We start from the raw sequence: 19,293 nt of genomic DNA, 5'->3' as shown, positions 1-19,293 counted from the left end.
TCACTCACTCCTTTTCCTTCTTTCTGCCTTTTTTTGGAGGGCAATTGGGGTTAAGTGACTTGCCCAAGGTCACATGGCTAGTAAGTGTGTCAAGTGTCTGAGGCCAGATTTGAACTCAGATCTTCCTGACTCCAGGGCCAGTGCTCTATTCACTGCACCACCTAGCCACTCTTCCTTCCTTCCTTCCTTCCTTCCTTCCTTCCTTCCTTCCTTCCTTCCTTCCTTCCTTCCTTCCTTCCTTCCTTCCTTCCTCCCTCCCTCTTTCCTTTCCTTCCTTCCTGCTTTCTTTCCCTCTTCAGTGCCTAGTAGTGGCAGATACAGAATAGGTACTTAAAGGTCTGTGTGATTACATTGGATACATTCTCTTGCCTCGGCTGCTGATACTTCCTTCTCCTGATTCTCTTCTCCCTGTTTAGGAGGCATTTTTGCCCACCCAGGGCTCTGTCCTGGACCACTGCCTCTTCTCTTTCTAAGCTCTATCCCTATATGGTCTCATCAGTTCCTGTGGATTCTATTATCACCTCTAAGCAGATGACACCCACATCTACATATTTGATCTTAATCTCTCTCCTAACCTCCAGTCCCACACCATCACCTGCTTGCTGGACATCTCCTAGATGGGCATCCCATCAATATTTCAAATTCAACATGCCTAAAATAGATTTCATCTTTCCCCCTATATGGACCTCTCCCAAACTTCTCTATTATCTCTTTATCTTCTCTCACCCAGCTACCCCTTCATTTCAGTCATCTCCCCTTTCAATAGCCTCCTAGTTGGTCTTCCTGCATCCAGGCCCTCCTCTCTCTAATCCCACACCACTGCCAAAATCCTCTTTCTTCCTAAGGCATGAATGTAACCATGTCACTCTCCTGCTCAAGAATCTTTAGTGGCTCCCTATTTCCTCTAGGATAAAATATTAATTCCTCAGCCTAGAATTTAAGCTCCTCCATAACCTGACTCCAGCTTACTTTTCAAGACATTTCCTATTACCCTACCTCCCCCCTTCACATACTTTTCACAGTCAAACTGGACTAACAGCTATTTTGCAAACTTAGCATTTCATCGTCTTTGACCATTCATTCTCAATGACTGTGCAACATGTCTGTAAAGTAGTCTCGTTAACCCAGATCTATTCAGACAACCTGCATTCAAATGCCAGCTCTGCCGCTTAACAGCCTGTATAACCTTGGACAAGTCACTTCATTTCTCTGGACCTCAGTTGTCTCAATGAGGAGGTTGGATTGTCTGCCTAGATGTGGCTTGGTGGTGCAGTGAATAAAGCACCAAGCTCGGAGTCTGGAAGACCTGAGTGCAAATCTAGATTTAGACACTTAACAGCTGTGTGACCCTGGGCAAGTCACTTAACAATGGTGTCCCTCAGTTTCCTCAGCTATAAAATGGGTATAACAATAGCACTTTGTGAGGATCAAATGTGATATTTGTGGAGTGCTTAGCCCAGGACCTGGTACATAGTAGGCATTTTAATAAATAAATGCTTGTTTTTTTCCTTCCCATAAGGTACCCCTTCCAGTCCATAATCTATGATCCCATGATCTGTTTCAGAAACATTGCCTGTCTTCAAATCTTAATTCAGGTCCCAGCCCCTGCATGAAGCCTTCTGGGATCCCAGAGTTATATGTACTCTGTCCTTCCTCAGTCTACCTTATCTGTGTATAAGGTACATCTCTCATATACAATGTAGTATCCTTATAGGCAGGAACCATCTCATTTTTGTCCATGTATTTCCAGCACTTGTTACAATGCCTAGGGTAGAGGTGGGGAACCTGTGATCTTGAGGCCACATGCGGCCCTCTAGCTCAAGTGTGGCCCAAACCGCACTTGAGGACCTAGAGGACCATATGTGGCCTCAAGGGCACAGGTTCCCCACCCCTGGCCTAGGGCATAGTGGATACCTTGTTCCTTGAGCTGAGTTGAATGGAATTGTATCAAATTGAAGTGGCCTCATTACTTTTGTCCAAGGTACCTAGTCTCATAACCTTGGGCTGGTTCACCCTCGATTTTTACTCAGGGTGTATCTTACTCTGCATTCGCTGAACAAATATTGATTCTGTACATGCCATTTGCTGACCCTGTGCTTGGTGCTAGGGACAGAGACAAAAAAAACCCAGTTCCTGCCCTCAGGGAGCTATCCTTCAATAGTCCCTTTAAAGTCACCCCCTACTACCTCAGACAGCACCATTCACACAGTAGGTACTTTGGAAAGAAAGGTTTGCAGAATGAATGTCTTTTTAAGAGAGATTGTTCTTTATGTGATTCCAGGTTAAGAGAGAACTGGAGTTCTCAGCCCCTCCTGATCAGTCCATTTACTGATGGACATTTACTGATGGACCTAGGAAGCGAGGTCAGTTACTGATAAGAGCAGGCCTAGAGGAACCACTGTGTAGCTTTTCAGGGTTGGCTGAAAGGAATGCTTGTTTATGGGATTGTAGCTTTAGATATGAAAGTGCTCTGAGAGATCACATGGTCCCCCACCCTTGCCATTCTACAGATGAGGAAACCGAGACCCACTGCCAATCCCAATCTCAGTGACCTGACATCATCTTCCAACATCCTAGAGCCAACACCTTCCTGACAGCTGTGGGCACCTGGCTTGTGCCCAGGCCCTGTTTTACCACAACCACACTGGCCAGGCCTCTGCCCTCTTCCCAACATGCCAGGGACCAAAATGAACTTATGTGTCTTTAAGTGCTTGGGGATCCCTGCAGCAGGCGCCACAATAACCCTGAGGTTGATTATTAATTGATGCTAATTAATAAGTTGTATTCATAAAGCTAGCAGAGGCCCTAGGGGCTGGAGCATCAACAGGAGGAATGTGTAAGAAATCCAATAGCCTGGTGAACAACACAGACTGTTTAATTGCCTCCAGGGAGACCTGCCCCTTTGCTAGCTCAGATTCAGCATCTGCAGAGGCTGGAGAATAGCCCCATTGAATGGGAGGAAAGACTAAGGCACTGATCAGGAATAAGTCACACAAAAACAAGGGCTATTTGGCCACTCAGCTGCAGAATTACCTGGGGTGGGGGAGGTGTGGGGGTAGTCAGGAGAATTTGGAGCAAGAGAATATAGGCTCAAAATCCCTGCTCTGCCTCTTAGTTTCTCTGGACCCAGGGCAAATTGCTGCTCTTCTTCGGACCTTAGTTTCCTCATCTGTAAAATGGGAGGATGAGCTAGTAACTTCTAAGGTCCTTCCTAGCTCTAAATCTATGACCCTATGTTATATATGTATGTGTATGCATTCATATTCATGCTTATAAATAACATTATACATAAAATAAATATATAGTATATAAATACAAATTACATATCAATTAATAAAATTTATTAAAGCACCAGCTATGTGTGCTAGGCACTGTCCTGGGAATATGAAGATATAAATTCATTATTTCCAGCCGTCAAGGATCCAAAAACACACTGCTGGGCTTAGTCCTCTCCTGGGAGGGATGAGGGCGATGGCCAGCAGGTCTTCAGAATCTCCAGTGCCAGAAGGGAGGAGGAGTGTCCACAGGGATGGAGCACAGAGAACCAGGGCTTTAAGATGTCTCCTTTCTCTATGTTTGCTAGCAAGTAAGAGCACCGGCCCCAGTGTTGGGATGACCTGGGGATCAAATCAGGCTCAGATACTTAGCACCACACCCTTAGAAATAACTGGCCGTGTAACCTTGAGCAAGTTACTTAACCCCGATTGATCAAAAAAGAAAAAAAAAGAGTCATAGGCCTCAGACACATACTAGCTGTGTGACCCTGACCAAGTCACTTAACCTGTTAGTCTCACTTTCCTCATCTGTAAAATGAGCTGGAGAAGGAAATGGCCAACCACTCCAGAATCTTTGTCAATAAAACCCTAAATGGGGTCACAAAGCCTTGGACCTGACTGGAAAAACAACTGAACAACAATGAATTTTTTTTTAGGACAGCTAGGTGGCACAGTGGATAGAGCACTGGACCTGAAGTCAGGGAAACTCATCTTGCTGAGTTCAAATCCAGCCTCAGATATTTACTAGCTGTGTGACTCTGGGCAAGTCACTTAACTCCCTCAGTTTCCTCATCTGTAAAATGAGCTGGAGAAGGAAATGGCAAACCACTGTAGTATCTTTGCCAAGAAAACCCCAAATGGGGTCATGAAGAGTAAGACCTGACTGAAAAGCCACTGACCAACAACCGCTTTCAAGAGTTTACATATAAGGGGGCAGCTAGGCAGCGCAGTTTATAGAACACTGGCCCTGCAGTCAAGAAGACCTGAGTTCAAATCCAGCCTCAGATATTTAACACTTAGCTAGCTGTGTGACCTTAGGAAAGTCACTTAAACCCAATTGCCCCTCAAAAAAAAGGCAAAAAAAAAAGAGTTTACATATAAGCTACCTGAATTAACATATAAAATCAAGTACAAACCCTCTTACGACTGGTTCCAACAGACATATGTGTAAAAAAAGGATGATCAGGGAAACATCTGTAAAATTTGAAACACATACCAACTGACTCAAAACTACAGGTGATGAGTTTTTATTGATGTCTCTTTTTTTTAACATCACAAAAGATATCAATAAAAACTCATTTAAAACAACAACCACCACAGCAGAAACAAGAGGGGTTAGACAAAGGTAGACTGTTATCGTCAGACCAGATGCTCCTCTTGGCATTTAAAGCCCTTTACAACCTGGCCTCAGCCTACCTTTGGGGGGGGTGGTTATCACACATTGACCACTTTGTGTACCATGTCTGCCTACACTGACTTTCTGACTGTTCCTGCCACACCATACACCATCTCCACTCTCTTTGCCTTTGCACAGGTGATCACACTCTCCTCACTTCTGCCTCTCAGTTTCCTTCAAGACTCTGCTCAATTCTGCCTTCTATGTGAAGCCTTTCCCCCACCCAGTGCCTTTCTCTGCCCCATCTCCTTGTATTTATTTTGTGTATGTCTCTGTCTCTTTTTTCTCTCTCTGTCTCTGTCTGTCTGTCTGTCTGTCTGTCTGTCTGTCTCTCTCTCTCTCTCTCTCTCTCTCTCTCTCTCTCTATATATATATATATATATATATATATATGCAGATGTTGTTTCCCTCCACCTAGATTTTAAATTCCTTAAGACTTCCCTTTTGTCTTTGCCTCCTCACCCAGTGCCTGACTCGTGGTAGACCCTTAATAAAGGATCCTTGTTTGCTGACACACGTGAAGATCCATGCAAACATATGCTTGATATACACATACTAAGTCATATGCACCCATCAAATGGAGACACACAGAAACACACATATAATGGTAACACAAGGAGATAGCCATGTGGATGTACCATCCCCATCCTAAACACACACACACACACACACACACACACACACACACATCATGTCTCCAGGAATATTATCCACAATGGCCAGCTCCTCTGGCCCCCTATATACACTCCTACAAAGAAATCCCCCCCCCTGCTTCCCCCACAGCTGAGCACAAACAGCTTGGTCAGGCCTGAGCTGGGATTCTGAGGGCCCATCTCCTCCTCAGCAAGGGCAGCAGCTGCCACCCCCAGGAGCCATCTTGGCGTCTTCCTTTGGCCAGAGAAGAAGTGGTGCTGGAGGCCCGGCGCTCTGAGTAGAAGGCGCCAGCTGGGCCCAACACACCATCTCTCACCATTACTCTGTGCCTCCCAGAGCTCAGACACTCTTCATCAGAGATCAGGTTACCCAAATATATCAGGCCTTCCCTTGATGAGTGAATGAATAAGGCAGGAGGCCCTAGAAGCTGCTGGGAGCTGGGGGTGGGGAAACCTTCCTGGACCCATGGGGAGCAGGCCATGGTGCCCTTGCTTTGCTCAGCTAAAGACTAGTGTGTAAGCAGAATTTCCAGCTCACAGTCTATTTCCTGGGTGCAGGCTCTCCGTTCCTCACCCCCCTCCCCCATCACTTATTTCCTTCTCTCTTGTCTGTCAGCCACTGGAAGAGCAGGGGAAAGAGAGGAGAGACATTGTCATGCCTAGTTCCATACTCAATGAGCATGTCTATACAAATATGAATGCAGATACATCTGGGCATCATGACAGACAGCCTGGAATAGAAGATAGAGAGTGCCTGACTTGGGATTTAGGAAGCCTTAAGTTCAAATTCCACCTCTGACACTTACTAGCTGGGAGACCACAGACAAGCTACTTAACCTCTCAGCCTCAGTTTCCTGATCTGCAAAATGAAAGAATGATAATAATACTAATACCTGCCTTACAGAATTGTTGTAAGAATCAAATACCATATGTCAAATGCTCCACAGCCTTTAAAACGCTGCATAAAGGTTAGCTCTCCCCATCAAAGGATCATAATGGACCTCAGAAGGCTACTCCACCCTCCCCATTTTACAGATGTGGAAATTTAGGATCCCAGCAATTTGGGGATTTGCCCAAGGTCACATTGGCAGCAGAGTGGGCACGTGAGCCCAGGTCTTGAATTCCTTCTATGCTGCACTGATTCCTAGGGCTAAAGTTGACTTCCTAGGGTCTGGTGAAGTAGCTGAGCCAGGGTCAAGGGCTGGAGCTGGGGCCGGGCACAGATAGGCAGATTCCCCCCATTTATGGAAGGAATGCTTTTCTCCAGCCACCCATGCAAGGCTGAAATAGCAGCACAGGCCGAGTTCGCCACCTGGGGGCCACTGGGAAGAAGTACTCTGCCCCGAAGGCCAGAAACCTGGAAGGAGTGCAGGCAGCCCTAAACCAGTTTGGCTTCCCCTGCCAAGAACTAGGACTGGGGTTTTGTAAAACAAACAAACAAACAAGTCAGATTACAAGGCAGGATTCCTGGGCTCAGTTTCCCCATTCTGCTGGATATTCCAAACACAAACTAAGGCACATGCTTATGGGAAGAATAAATATTCCAAGTCTGCTCACTCCTGGAGACCCCAAGGAGAGTATGGAAAGTGCTTGGAGATCCTTAAGAAAGAGTTGAGGGGGCAGTTAGGTGGGGCAGTGAATAGAGTACTGGCCCTGCAGTCAAGGAGGACCTGAGTTCAAATCCAGCCTCAGACATTTAACACACACTAGCTGTGTGACCTTGGGCAAGTCACTTAATCCCAATTGCCCTGCCCTTCCCCCTCCAAAAAAGGCAAAAAAAGAAGAAAAAGAAAGAGTTGAGGCAGTGATATCATGAAGGCTTTAGGGCCCTCTTGACTGCATTTCAAATCCGCGTATAGGACCTCAGACATTTCAGTGTACCCTAAGTTTCAGGGACTTCCATACCTTGCACGGACACATAACCATACACACGCGCACACACACAGACACATGCAAACATGCATCCACACACACACTTCTGCAGGCTCACTGCATCTTTGCAAACATACAGATTCACAAATCCCTTCCTTGTATAGCCACCCAGTCACAGATCCACACAGCCTTGCATAATACAGACATGCACACACAGACACACGCATGCATGCACATGCACCAATACATATTCAGTTGCACCACCACAGGTAGCTGCACACATCCTTGCAGATACATAGATCCATACACACAACCACAGGCATATACACCCTTGCACAGACATGCTCTACTAGAGAGACATAAAGCTACAGTCATAGATACAAACAGACACACAGACACACCCCTACAGGCCCCAGGTACCTACACCTTCTAATGATGCAGTCACCTCCATACCAATAGACATGCACAGTGCCTTGCACCCCACCCCCACCCTGAGGCTTCCCCCCACCCCTCTATACACACACACACACACACACACACACACACACACACACACACACACGGAGCCCTTTCACAGAGGGAGGCCGGCAGAGAAATAAATGCCCTCAGGTAAGTAAATGCCCCAAATCCTGCATATGCACAGGGAGAGCCCAGAACCATAAATACAATCTTCCACTCACTCACACATGCATTTGCCTCCAAGGGGAACCAGGGATATTGACTCTAATTACTAACCAAAGTGGCATGTGCAGTGGAGAGGAACTCACGAGTGAGTAGACCGGAGAAAGCTGCATTGGCGAGCCCGGCAGGGCTGGGGGCTGCGAGACCAAGAGGTGTTCAGGGGGAGGATTGCCCAGCCAAGACTCAGAGAAGCAATAAACCACAGCAACAGCCCGGGGGCCCCACAGAACTAGGAGGGAAGGGAGGTCTGTGCAGAGGAGGCAGGCTGACCCACGTTGGGTGTGTGGCAGGAACCCCGAGCCCCCTAGGCTGAGGAGAGATCTGTCCTGGTTCAGGTAAGTCGCCCCAGTTCCCCTTCCCACCCTGCCCTTCCTCCGGCCCCTAGTGACATTCTCGGGGACAATGCCTAGGAAAGGGGGGCAGGGAGGAGGAGAGATCTGCACAGTGGGGTGGAAAATGCTTGTAGGTGGCTAACCCTTCCCCCAAATTGTGGCGTTCTGGCCTGGGCCCCGTCTACCTGTATCTCCAGACAGGGGGCAGCAGAAGCCTAGGAAGGGAGGTAGATGGTGGCAATTGAAAAACCAGCCAGGTTGCCCTGACTCTCTGAGAGCCCTCTGTCCCCATACTCTCTACAGACCAACCCAGACCAGCCCACAATCCTGGACTGCAGTCTTGGTATCGCCTTCAGTCTTGTGTCAGGCGTCTTACCTTCTAAACTGAAGCTCTAACCATCCCATCTCACTGCTTCCAACACCAGATGAAATTAGCACCACCCCCTTCCTTCCCTAGCTGTCACTTAGGAGCTATCTGTGTAACCTTGGACAAGTTCCTTTCGCTCTCAGCCCCGGTTTCCCTGTTTGTAAAGCAAAGGGTTTAGAGTAAGCAGAGGCTCTTAACCTGGGACCCAGAACTTCTTTTAGTATTATTTTGATAATTGTATTTCAATACAGATGATTTCCTTTGTAACCCTATATATTCTACTTTATGCATTTTAAGACATTATTCTGAGAAGAGGTCCCTAGGCTTCACCAAACTGTCTGTGGGGTCTAAAACACAAAAAGGTGAAGAATCCTTGGACAAGATGATTTTGGGGATCTGATGTTTCTATGATCTTGCTTGTACTTGAAATGGATGTCTGTCTCCTCTCCCCTTCTGGCCAGCCTGTGCCTCATTTTGGAAAAGCCTCCCTCCATACTGTCCGGCCTCCTTGCCCCTGCCTAGGGCTCTATCTCTTTCTTGAGCTCCCCTTGGCCAGACAAAAGCCCTGCAGGCCCCTCAGGCGGCTGTCACCTGGTCGCTGGTTGCCATGGCAACCACTGTAGCTGTACCAGTCACCTGCCCGGCTCCTTCGGGCCCCGCCCTGGTCAGAGAGCCCCAGTCCCAGCAGCAGGAGCCACTTGAGTCCTGTGCCCAGTTTTCCAGCTGTCTCCACCCCCTCCCCCCTTTCACTCCCCCAGGCTCCTCTGTTCTCCCTCATTCTTTCCTCCCCACCCTTGCCCCAATAACTGCTTGACAAAAAATAAAAAAAGCCAAGTAGGATGTGTGAGGAAACTGAAGAGCTACCAGCTAAGCTCCTTGGCCCTCTGTGGGGTCCCTGCTTTTGGTGGGGGTGAGGAGTCACTATGGGGGGAGGGTCAAAAAATGTAGAGGCTGAGGATCTGGGTTTGAGCTCCTTCTCTGACATTTAATGTGTGACCTGGACCACTCACTTACCCACTTGGGGCCTCAGATTACTCAAGAATGATGGGGCTGGGCTGCAGCAGAGCTTCTGAACCTTTTTGGTGATATTCTGTGGACCCCTTCTTGGAATAATGTTTCCAAATTAATAAAAATGATATGCATAAGATTAAAAAGGACATTTATTTTATTGAAATAATTGCAAGAACATTAAAAAAAAATAAGCTCATGGACCCCAGGTTAAGTATTCATGGACTGGATGACCTCTAAGGTCCCTCCCGCCTCTGAATCCTGAAAACCTATGATAGGGCAAGACACAGCTGGGGGTTCAGTGCCTGGGCTCCCCAGACAAGTGTAGGGCCTGGGGCTCCAGGGGCCTGGGGAAAGGCATTGCCTGAGAAGGAGAGTAGAACACCAAGTTGCTGCTAATTACAGTTTCTGAGGAACAGATATAATTACTGCCTCATGAAGGGTTAATTACCACTAATCGGTCTGGGGAATTAGTCAATTCTCCCTCCTTCATGAAGCCAAAATATTTACCCTCCAGGAACCCCTCTCCTTTCCCCCCTCTCCCATTCCTTTTTTTTCTTGGGCTTCCCTTATGAATTTCATTCATAGGATCCTAATATTTGGAAGTAGAAGGGACCAGAAAGATCACAGAATCATAGCTCTGGAGGTGGAAGGAATATGGGAGGTCACTCATTTTATAGATGAGCAAACTGAGGGCCAGAGAGGAGAAAAGCTTTACCCAAGCCAATAAGTGACCAAGTCTGTATTCAAATGCAGACCCTCTGACTCAAAATTAAGCCTTCTTTCTACTGTACCTCGCTGCTTCTCATATCATTTACTTGCATATCTGGTTAGTGACAGTGTTGGGATTAGAACCCAGGTCAGAATCACAGAATCAATCACCAAATTTTAGAGTGGGAGGGGACCTAACTGACTATCTAGTTTACTATCCCATGTATCACATGTACAGATGTGTGAGACTCACTGCTTGCCTATCCTCAAGGTACTTACTTTCTAATGGTGGAGACAAAACACTGCCCCCCCCCCCCATTTCTCTGTCTCTCTCTCTCTCTCTCTCTCACACACACACACTCACACACACACACACACACACACTTTTTGGAGGCAATTGGGGTCAAATGATTTGCTCAGGGTCACACAGCTAATAAGTGTGTGAAGTCATATTCAAACTCAGGTCCTCCTGATTCCAGAGCCAGTGCTCTAGAAACTGCCCTATGACTCACATGTATGAACAATTGACTTCCCTGTTGTTATCACCATGAATTTCAAAAGTGAATTTTTATTGATAGCTTCTATTTTATATTTCTCAATGGATCTCTCCCTTCCTTTTTCAGAGATGCATTTCTTACAGAAAATAAAAATAAATGGGGGTAAATCATTCAGCAAAATTAGCCAACATATTGAAAAAGTCTTACATATCCACACCCATAGTTCCCCTGCTCTACAAAGAAGTGTGTGTGTAGAGGGTGCCTTTCTTTTGGACCAAGTTTGATCATTATAATTTCACAGCTTTCAGTTTTGATTGGTTTGTTTCTGTTCCTTCCAGTTACATTGCTATATAATGTTATCTCAGTTCTGCTCCTCAACTTTGCATCAGGTTATCTGAGTCTTCTCATGCTGCTCTGCAATCATCAGATTCATCATTTTTTACAACAGCCTTTCATCATCATCATCATCAGTCCACAATTGGTGATTTGATTCATATTATGCAAAGTTCAGGGGAACAAGGGATCACAATATATCCAAATGGCCAAGGAAGGTTTCAAGGAGGAGGCAAGACTTGATTTAGTTGGATTTGGACAGGCCAAGATAAAGAGTGACCCAAGAAATGAGGGGAATCCATATAATGTGCAGGGTACCTTTCTGGATGCTCTATTTAGATAGGATAGAGCCATGAATGCCTGTGTCCTTAGATCTGGGTTCAAATCCTGGCTCTCTTACTACTAGACTGATCTTGGGCAAGTTCCTTTCTTATTCTTAGGCTTGGTTTTTTATAAAATTAGGGGACTGAACTAAATGATCACTAGATGCTTTCCAGCTTTAAATCCTATGGTAAATACTTTGGTTCTTTGGGGCACTCATGATATCAGGGGTGTGGATACTCTGTCCTCTGCAAGAATGACTTACAGACCCACCATCACCTTTGTTTTTAATTTTGTGCCATCCTCATCTGACCCTCCTTATTGACCCCATCCATCCATCCATCCATCCATCCATCCATCCATCCATCCATCCATCCATCCATCATTACTTGTTCTTATTGTGCTACTTCCCTCCCTCCTCTGCTAATTACCCAGGTCCTCCATGACATGTTCATGTTTTTTTTTCCTTCTCACATGTCAGTTCTATGACATGCGTCAGCCTCTTAAACTCCACGATGTGGCTTTCTACTTCCCTTTTGTAATTTGTTATTTCAGGTCTTCTGAGATTGAAGTGTTTCATGATTCTGAACTATGCAACATGTCACTGAGAGACTACGGGTATGAAAATGATGGACCATGGTGGCAGTGGTCATTATGAGGTCACTGGAAGTTATGTGTCATTTCCTAAAAGTCCTCCGGTCTTATCTTTTCTTCTCAGTCATTCCCTGCTGCCCAGTTCATTTGTTGCACCTATCCAAGACCAACATAGTATAGGCTCTTCATTCAACTGTGTAGCAGAATCTGGACAAGGGGCGTTTTTCATCCACTTTATTTTCTCAGTAGTGGAATGGTTGGATCAAGATTATGTAATTTTAGGGTGGCTAGGTGGCACAGTGAATAGAGCACCAACCCCCAAAAAGCAAAAAAAGTAAAAAAAAAAGATTATGTAATTTTAGATGTATTGAGTATGGGCTACCAGTAGGCCAGACAAGTAGAGGAATCCACCAAGCAGTTGGAGATGTAGAACACTCAGAGATCTGGATTTGAGAACCAACTGCATCCTTTCCCACACACATTTTTTTTGGAAGGGGCAGGGCAATTGGGGTTAAGTGACGTGTCCAAGGTCACATGGCTAGTAAGTGTTAAGTGTCTGAGGCCGGATTTGAACTCAGGCCCTCCTGACTCCAGGGCCAATGCTCTATTCACTGCACCACCTAGCCACCCCCCCATGCACATTTTCAAATCAAACAAAACTTCATTGCAAGGGGAAGCTAGGCAGCACAGTGTATAGAGCACCAACCTTGGAGGTAGGAGGACCTGAGTTCAAATGTGGCCTCAGCCACTTAATTAGCCGTGTGACCCTGGGCAAGTCACTTAACCCCAATTGTCTCTCCCTTAAACAAAAATAGCAACAACGACTTCATGGAAGACACAAATGATCCTTAAAAAGAGATCTTATCAACGGGGAAATGCCTTATTACATAACACAGGAAAGGGGAGCCTTTGGCCTCAAGGCCATATGTGGCTCTTTTTATTAAGGGGAATTGTTCTGTGAAGTTTGGATTCGGTCAAAGGGCCGCACTTGAGGACCTAGAGTTCCCCACTGCTGAGGTGCCCACTAGTGTCCAATCTGTGTGTCAGTGGAAAGAACACTGGCTTTGAAACTGGAAGTTATGGTTCTGCCACCTTGGACATGTCACTAACTCCTCTGAGCTGTTTCCTCATCTGTAAACTTCAGCTCTGACTGTCTCTTGTATGTACTGATTTGCATGTACTTATCTGCCCCCTAAGAATGTAAGATCTCTGGGAGCAGGGACCATTTTTGCTTTTTCCTTGTATCCTAATCACTTAGAACGATGCTGGTACACAGTAAGCATATTAAATGCTTGCTGACGGATTGTAAATTTGTAGATGGGCCGAACTGACCCTAAAGTCCCGCCCAGCTCTAAAGTTATGACTGTGACATCCTTTCTTACTGTAGAGTAGCTCACTTCTGACTTACTGAGAAAATGAAGGCCATCTGTTGTGAGATCCCTCTCCTTCCCTAGCCATGCCACATCCCCCATTCTCTTCTCCTTTTCTCTAGTCTCCAAGAAAGACGAGGCCCTTCTTGCCAAGGCTGGGGCCCTCTATTTGTGCCCTTGATCCTATCACCTCCCATCTCTTCTAGGAGCGTGCCTCATCAATCTTTCTTTCTCTCATCTTCAGTCTCTCTTTACCCACTGCTCCTTCCCTGCTGCCTACAAACAGACCTAGACCTTCTTATTCTTAAAAAAAAACCAACAACAGTTCACTTGACCCTGCCTCCCCCTCTATCTATTGTCCTCTGTGTCTTCTTCCTTTCACAGCCAAACTCCTCAAAAAGAGTCGAGGTTTCATTGCCAAATTTGCTCCCTTCTTGCTCATTTCTCAGCCTTTTACAATCTGGCTTCTGATATCACCACTGGAATGAAACCGTTCTTTCCTGAGGTTACCAGCTGCTAAACCCAAAGGCTTTTCTCAATCCGCAAACTACTTGACCTCTCGGGAGCTTTTGACACTGCCCATTCCCTTTTCCTTAATGCCTTCTTCTCCCTTGGCTTCTGTTAACACAGCCCTCTCTTGATTCTCCCCCAGCCTCACATTGACATTCTGCATTCCAGCCTAAGTGACCTTGATAGCAGTTCCCCAAATGACATATTCCATTTCTTGCCTTTGCAAAGGCTCTCCCTCATATGCTCTCACTTCCCCTTTACCTCTCTACCTCTTAGAGTCTTTAACTTCCTTAGAAGCTCAGCTCTCTTCTCTGACCCCTCAAAACTAATATTAGGACAAAGCTGTTCCCCGTATGACAACATCTCAGGGGGTTCAAGTCTTCCTCTCAAAAAATAGTCAAAAAAGATTTATTAAGCACCTGCTATGTGCCAGCACTATTCTAAGGGCTGTGGAAGCAAATAAGAAAGACTGTCTCTATCCTCAGGGAGCTTACACTCCAATTGGAGAAGAAAACTGAAAAGAGCGGGGCAGGGGAGAGACTCTGGTAGGTCTGCTTCCTTCTCCTTTTCTGTACCATTCCAACTCTCCTACTTCCTCTTCTTTCCTCCAGTTTGGCTGCGACATCACCCCTGGCATCCCATGGCTATCATCACCCCCTCTTCCATCACATGCCTCTACAGGGGTGGGGTTGGGGTGGGGGGCCAGGGCAGCAGCCCTGAATGAGTTAGTTCATTGGTTGATCAGCAGCCAAAGTGACTCATTGACCAAGGTGGTTGGTTGCTGTCCTTCATTCTTGAAGAGGACCAAGATGACATCACCATGCTAAAGTCAAATTTCAGTGCTTCTGACTGTGGCTGATCAAATCAATACCAGCTCGGAATGCTCTACCACAGGCCGGCACAAATAGTCCGTGTGAACATTTGGGGTGGATTCTCCAAATTTGCACATCCTGCATTTCTTTTGAGCTGTTTCAATTCTGCTTTGCTCATAGAGCACAGCACCTTCTCTGAGGTGGGCATGCCATGCTGAGCAGTCCTGTGCCAGGGTCTCCCGTGTCACACAATCAATTCCAAAGTTCTTCAGAGAGACCTTAAGAGTTTCATTGTGTTGCTTTTTTTGACCACCATGTGAATGCTTGCCCTGTGTGAGCTCTCCATAAAACAGGTTTTTTTGGCAAGCATACGTTTTGCATTCGAATATGTGGCCAGCCCATCAGAGTTGTGCTCTCTGAAGTAGAGTTTGAATGCTTGGCAGTTTAGTTGGAGCAAGGACCTTAATGTCTGGTCCCTTATCCTGCCAGCTGATCTTCAGAATCTTCCTAAGACAAGTCAAATGGAAGCGATTCAGTTTCCTGGCATGGCGCTGATAGACTGTCCAGTTTTCACAGGCATATAACCATGAGGTCAGCACAATGGACTGCAACCAATACCCATGTTCACCTTAACCCTAGAGCATAGCGCTTATCTGCTCTCCCTCTATACTTCTCACTCTACAAGCCTCCCTCTGTTGAAATGGAGTGGTGAGACCACTGGACTAGAGAAACCAGGTGGCAAAGTAGGCAGAGCTCAGGACAGACAGTCAGCAAAACGAGCTCCAATCCAGCCTCAGATGCTTACCAGCAAGTGACATTGGGCAAGTCACTTAAACTCTCTCACCCTCAGTTTCCCTGTCTGGAAAATGGGGATATTAATAATACCAACTCCCAAAGTTGTTGTGAGGATCAAATATGGAAGCATGTTACTTTGTAAACCTTAGAGTACTACTACACACCTACACTATTGCTACTATTATTGTTATTTAGAATCAGAGGACCTGAGTTTGAATAGTAACTTCTTTGCCACTTAGTATTGATGTAATTTTGGGCAAGGCCCCTCCCACTCTCTGTATTTCTGTTTGCTAATCTGTAAAATTATTAGATTGTTGTTGTTATTCAGCTCCAACTCTCCCTGACCCCATTTGGGGTTTTCTTGGCAAAGGTACTGGAGTCGTTTGCCATTTCCTTCTCCAGCTCATTTTACAAATGAGGAAACTGAGGCGAACAGGGGTAAGTGACACAGCTACCAAGTTCTGAGGCCAAATTTTAATTAACCCATCTTCCTGACTCCAGACCTGGCACTCTATCCACTGAACCACCTAGCTGCCCCAAAATTAGACTAAACTCTAAGGTCTCTTCACTCCTATAGAATTATCAATTAATAATCCTATGTTGTTATATCTCTTTTTCTTACATTCCTTCCTGTCTTCTGGTATATAATAATTGTAAAAGGGTTAGCACAGTGCCTGACACAAAATAAGCTCTATATAAATAAATCTTAGCTAGTTCTCTCTCCTCTCCTCTCCTCTCCTCTCCTCTCTTCTCCCCTTCCCTTCTCTCTCCTCTCTGTCTCTCTCTGTCTCTCTCTCTCTCTCTGTGTCTCTCTGTCTCTCTGTCTCTGTCTGTCTGTCTGTCTCTGTCTCTCTGTCTCTGTCTCTCTGTCTCTCTCTCTCTCTGTCTCTCTCTCTCTCTCTCTCTGTCTCCCCCCCCCCCCCCTCTCTCCCACCTCTTTCTCTAATCCCCCCACACACCCAGAGTCCAGAGGAGACCCCCCCCCCCCCCCCCCCCCCCTCCCCCCCCTCCCCCCCCTCCCTCCCCCCCCCCCCCCCCCAATCTCAAGGCTCTTTCTCTCATAACCCCTAACACACAGAGTCAAGAGGAGATGCTGCCCTACTCCTCAATCCCTACTGCCACTTTCAGTCCCTCTTTCTGCCTTTGCCAGTTGGTAGCTGCTTCTCCCCCTTTAAAATTCACCCAATCCATTTCAGAGCCCTGATGCTATCTGTGGACTTCCAGGCCCCTCCGTCTCCTCCCTGATGAGTTCAGTGCTTATCTCATAGTCTTTTTCTGTATCCCAGCCCCCCCCCCTTTTCGTATACACTGGCCCCACAATAGTTCAGTTTCCTCAACACCCATGACCCTTGTCTCCAACCTACCTCAATCATGCATAGAAATAGTCACACCTCAGATGCTCGCCCATACTCCGTCCCCCATAACTCAGCTAAAGTTGCTCCAGGTGTTGAAATCTCTAGCTTCCAGCTCTGCTGATTCCCCTCCCTCTCCATTTGAAATTATTCTTTTCCTCCTCAAATTACCTTGTATTTACTTACCTGTGTACATAAGACATTACAAACTAGCCTGTGTGCCAGTAACTCTTACACCACATTCCAGCTCCTACTTCAATAGCTTTGCCCTGCTGCCCCCTCCCCTGGAATGTGCCCCCTCTTCACCTCTGCCTCTTATAACCCTGGCTTCCTTTATAGCTCAACTCAAGCACTGCCCTCTCTAGGAGGCCCTTCCTCATTCCCCCAGCTCCTAGTGTCTCTTATCCAAATTGTCTTGTATTTCTGTTTTCTGTTCATAAGCATCCATGGCAAAGTAGATAGAGAGCTGGCCCTGGAGCCAGGAAGACCTGTGTTCCAGTCCTGACTCTAGCATATACTGTCTATGTGACTATGGGTCAGTTATTTAACTTTCCTATGACTTAGACAACTCTGTAAGACTCTAATGTGCCAACCTGCCCTGGTAGAGGGAGTTTCCTTACTTAGAAGTTCCCTAAGACACTGAAGTCACAGATTCAATCTCTACCCTCTATATTTTCTGTTTACTTATATGGTATGTTTTTTTTTCCTGAAGGAATGCAAACTCCTTGAGGGCAAGCCCAGTTCCTTTTTCTTTTTTCTTTGTCTTTGAATCCCTATTGCCTTGCACATGGAAGTCATTTAATAAATATTTGTTCAGTGACACTAAACTGGAGGTAATGGATAGAAGCTGCAAAGAGGAAAATTTAGGCTTGATGTAATAAAGCCTTTCCTAACCATTAGTGGGGGCAACTGGGTGGTACCATAGTGCATATAGCCCCAGGCCTAGAGTCAGAAAGACTCATCTTCCTGAGTTCAAATCCAGCTTCAGACACATAGTAGCTGTATGACTCTGGGCAAGTCACTTAACCCTATTTGCCTTAGTTTCCTCATCTGTAAAGTGAGCTGGAGAAGGAAGTAGCAAACCACTCCATCATCTTTGCCAAGAAAACCCCAAAATGGTATCACAAAGCATCAAACAGGGCTGAAATGACCCAACAACAAGGACAGCCATTAGAGTTCTCCCAATGTGCCATGGGCTGCCTCAAGAGGCAATAAATAGGCCCTCTCTGTGTCAACATAGATTTTGGTGATGGAAAAACAAAAGTCATCAAGACATTTTTTTTTTTGGAGAGGTCTTCAAACCAAGGTTGGGCCACTAGTCAGGTGTGCTGTAGAAGTAATTCTTGTAAGCGTAGAGGTTGAACCCAGTGACCTCTGAGGTCCTTTCCAATTCTACTGTTTCATGATTCTGTAGATTTGGAGGCTGGATCCTTGAATTCCTCAGGGAAGAATAGAAGGATTTCCTTTGGCAACAAGGGCCTCATTAAGGATGAATAGCATACATTGGCAACAGACCCAGGGAGCAGGGTGAAGTGATCCCCTCTCCCTCCATTCAGCTGCATAGGAGAGTGGGTCATGGGCACAATCTAGGGCTGGGGTTTAGTAAGACCCAAGTGGCAATAGGATAAGAGAGCTAAACATGTGAGAATGGTTAACTATAGGGTTAAGATTGGGGAGGGAGGAAAGTGAAACCAGAGCTGGGGTAATGGCCTGGGAAAGTACTAAGGGGTGGTGCTAGAAGCAAAGGTGAACATATGAGGACAAAGCGTAGGGTTAGAAGTGAGGCATAGGGAAGGTGGAGGTTAGACTAGTCTAGGCTTCATTCCTATTGGGAGATGGCCTTGCCTCCCCCTACTTGGACTCCCCTCACTATTAAGCTCCTCTTGAACAGACTTGGCTAGGCTGGCTGACCTCTGGGATAAGATCCTTTTCAGCCCTGAAGTGCCCAACATTCATCCATAGAGGTGGATGTTGAGCAATATCCTGGGACCGGGGAGCTCAGCCAGCTTCTCTCTCTCTCTCTCTGTCTCTCTCTCTCTTTCTCTCTCTCTCTCCCTCCCTCTATCTCTTTCTTTCTCTGTCTCTCTTTCTCTCTCTCTCCCTTCCTCTTTCCCCCTCTCTCTTTCTCTGTCTCTCTGTCTCTCTCCCTCCCTCTCTCTCTCTGTCTCTCTCTCTGTCTCTGTCTCTCTCCCTTTCTCTCCCTTCTTCTTTTCTTCTCTCCCTCCCTCCCTCTCTCTCTTTCTCTCTCTCCCTCTCTCTTTCCTTCTCTCTCCCTCCCTCTCTCTCTTTCTTTTTCTGTCTCTCTCTCCCTCTCTCTCTTTCTCCCTCTCTCTCGCTCTCTCTCTGTCTCCCTCCTTCCCTCTCTCTCTCTGTCTCTCTTTCTTTCTCTCTCTCTCCCTTCCTCTTTCCCCCCC

General features: G+C 46.3%; 1 long non-coding RNA gene across 3 annotated transcripts in view; it reads left to right on the top strand.

Moving 5' to 3' along the window:
• The first annotated feature begins 7,702 nt into the window (after positions 1-7,702).
• LOC138157382 (uncharacterized) overlaps positions 7,703-19,293 on the top strand; it is a 40,366-nt gene continuing 28,775 nt past the window's right edge. For all 3 annotated transcript variants that reach the window (XR_011167381.1, XR_011167379.1, XR_011167380.1), the window contains exon 1: positions 7,703-7,805. This is a non-coding gene — a long non-coding RNA (uncharacterized lncRNA). The remainder of the gene's footprint in view (positions 7,806-19,293) is intronic.

This window comes from Petaurus breviceps, unplaced genomic scaffold (genome assembly GCF_028583685.1).
Source record: "Petaurus breviceps papuanus isolate PSGF00001 unplaced genomic scaffold, PetGlider_PUasm1.0 172, whole genome shotgun sequence".
NCBI classification, from domain to species: Eukaryota; Metazoa; Chordata; class Mammalia; order Diprotodontia; family Petauridae; genus Petaurus; species Petaurus breviceps.
This window is presented reverse-complemented; position numbering and strand designations above follow the sequence as displayed.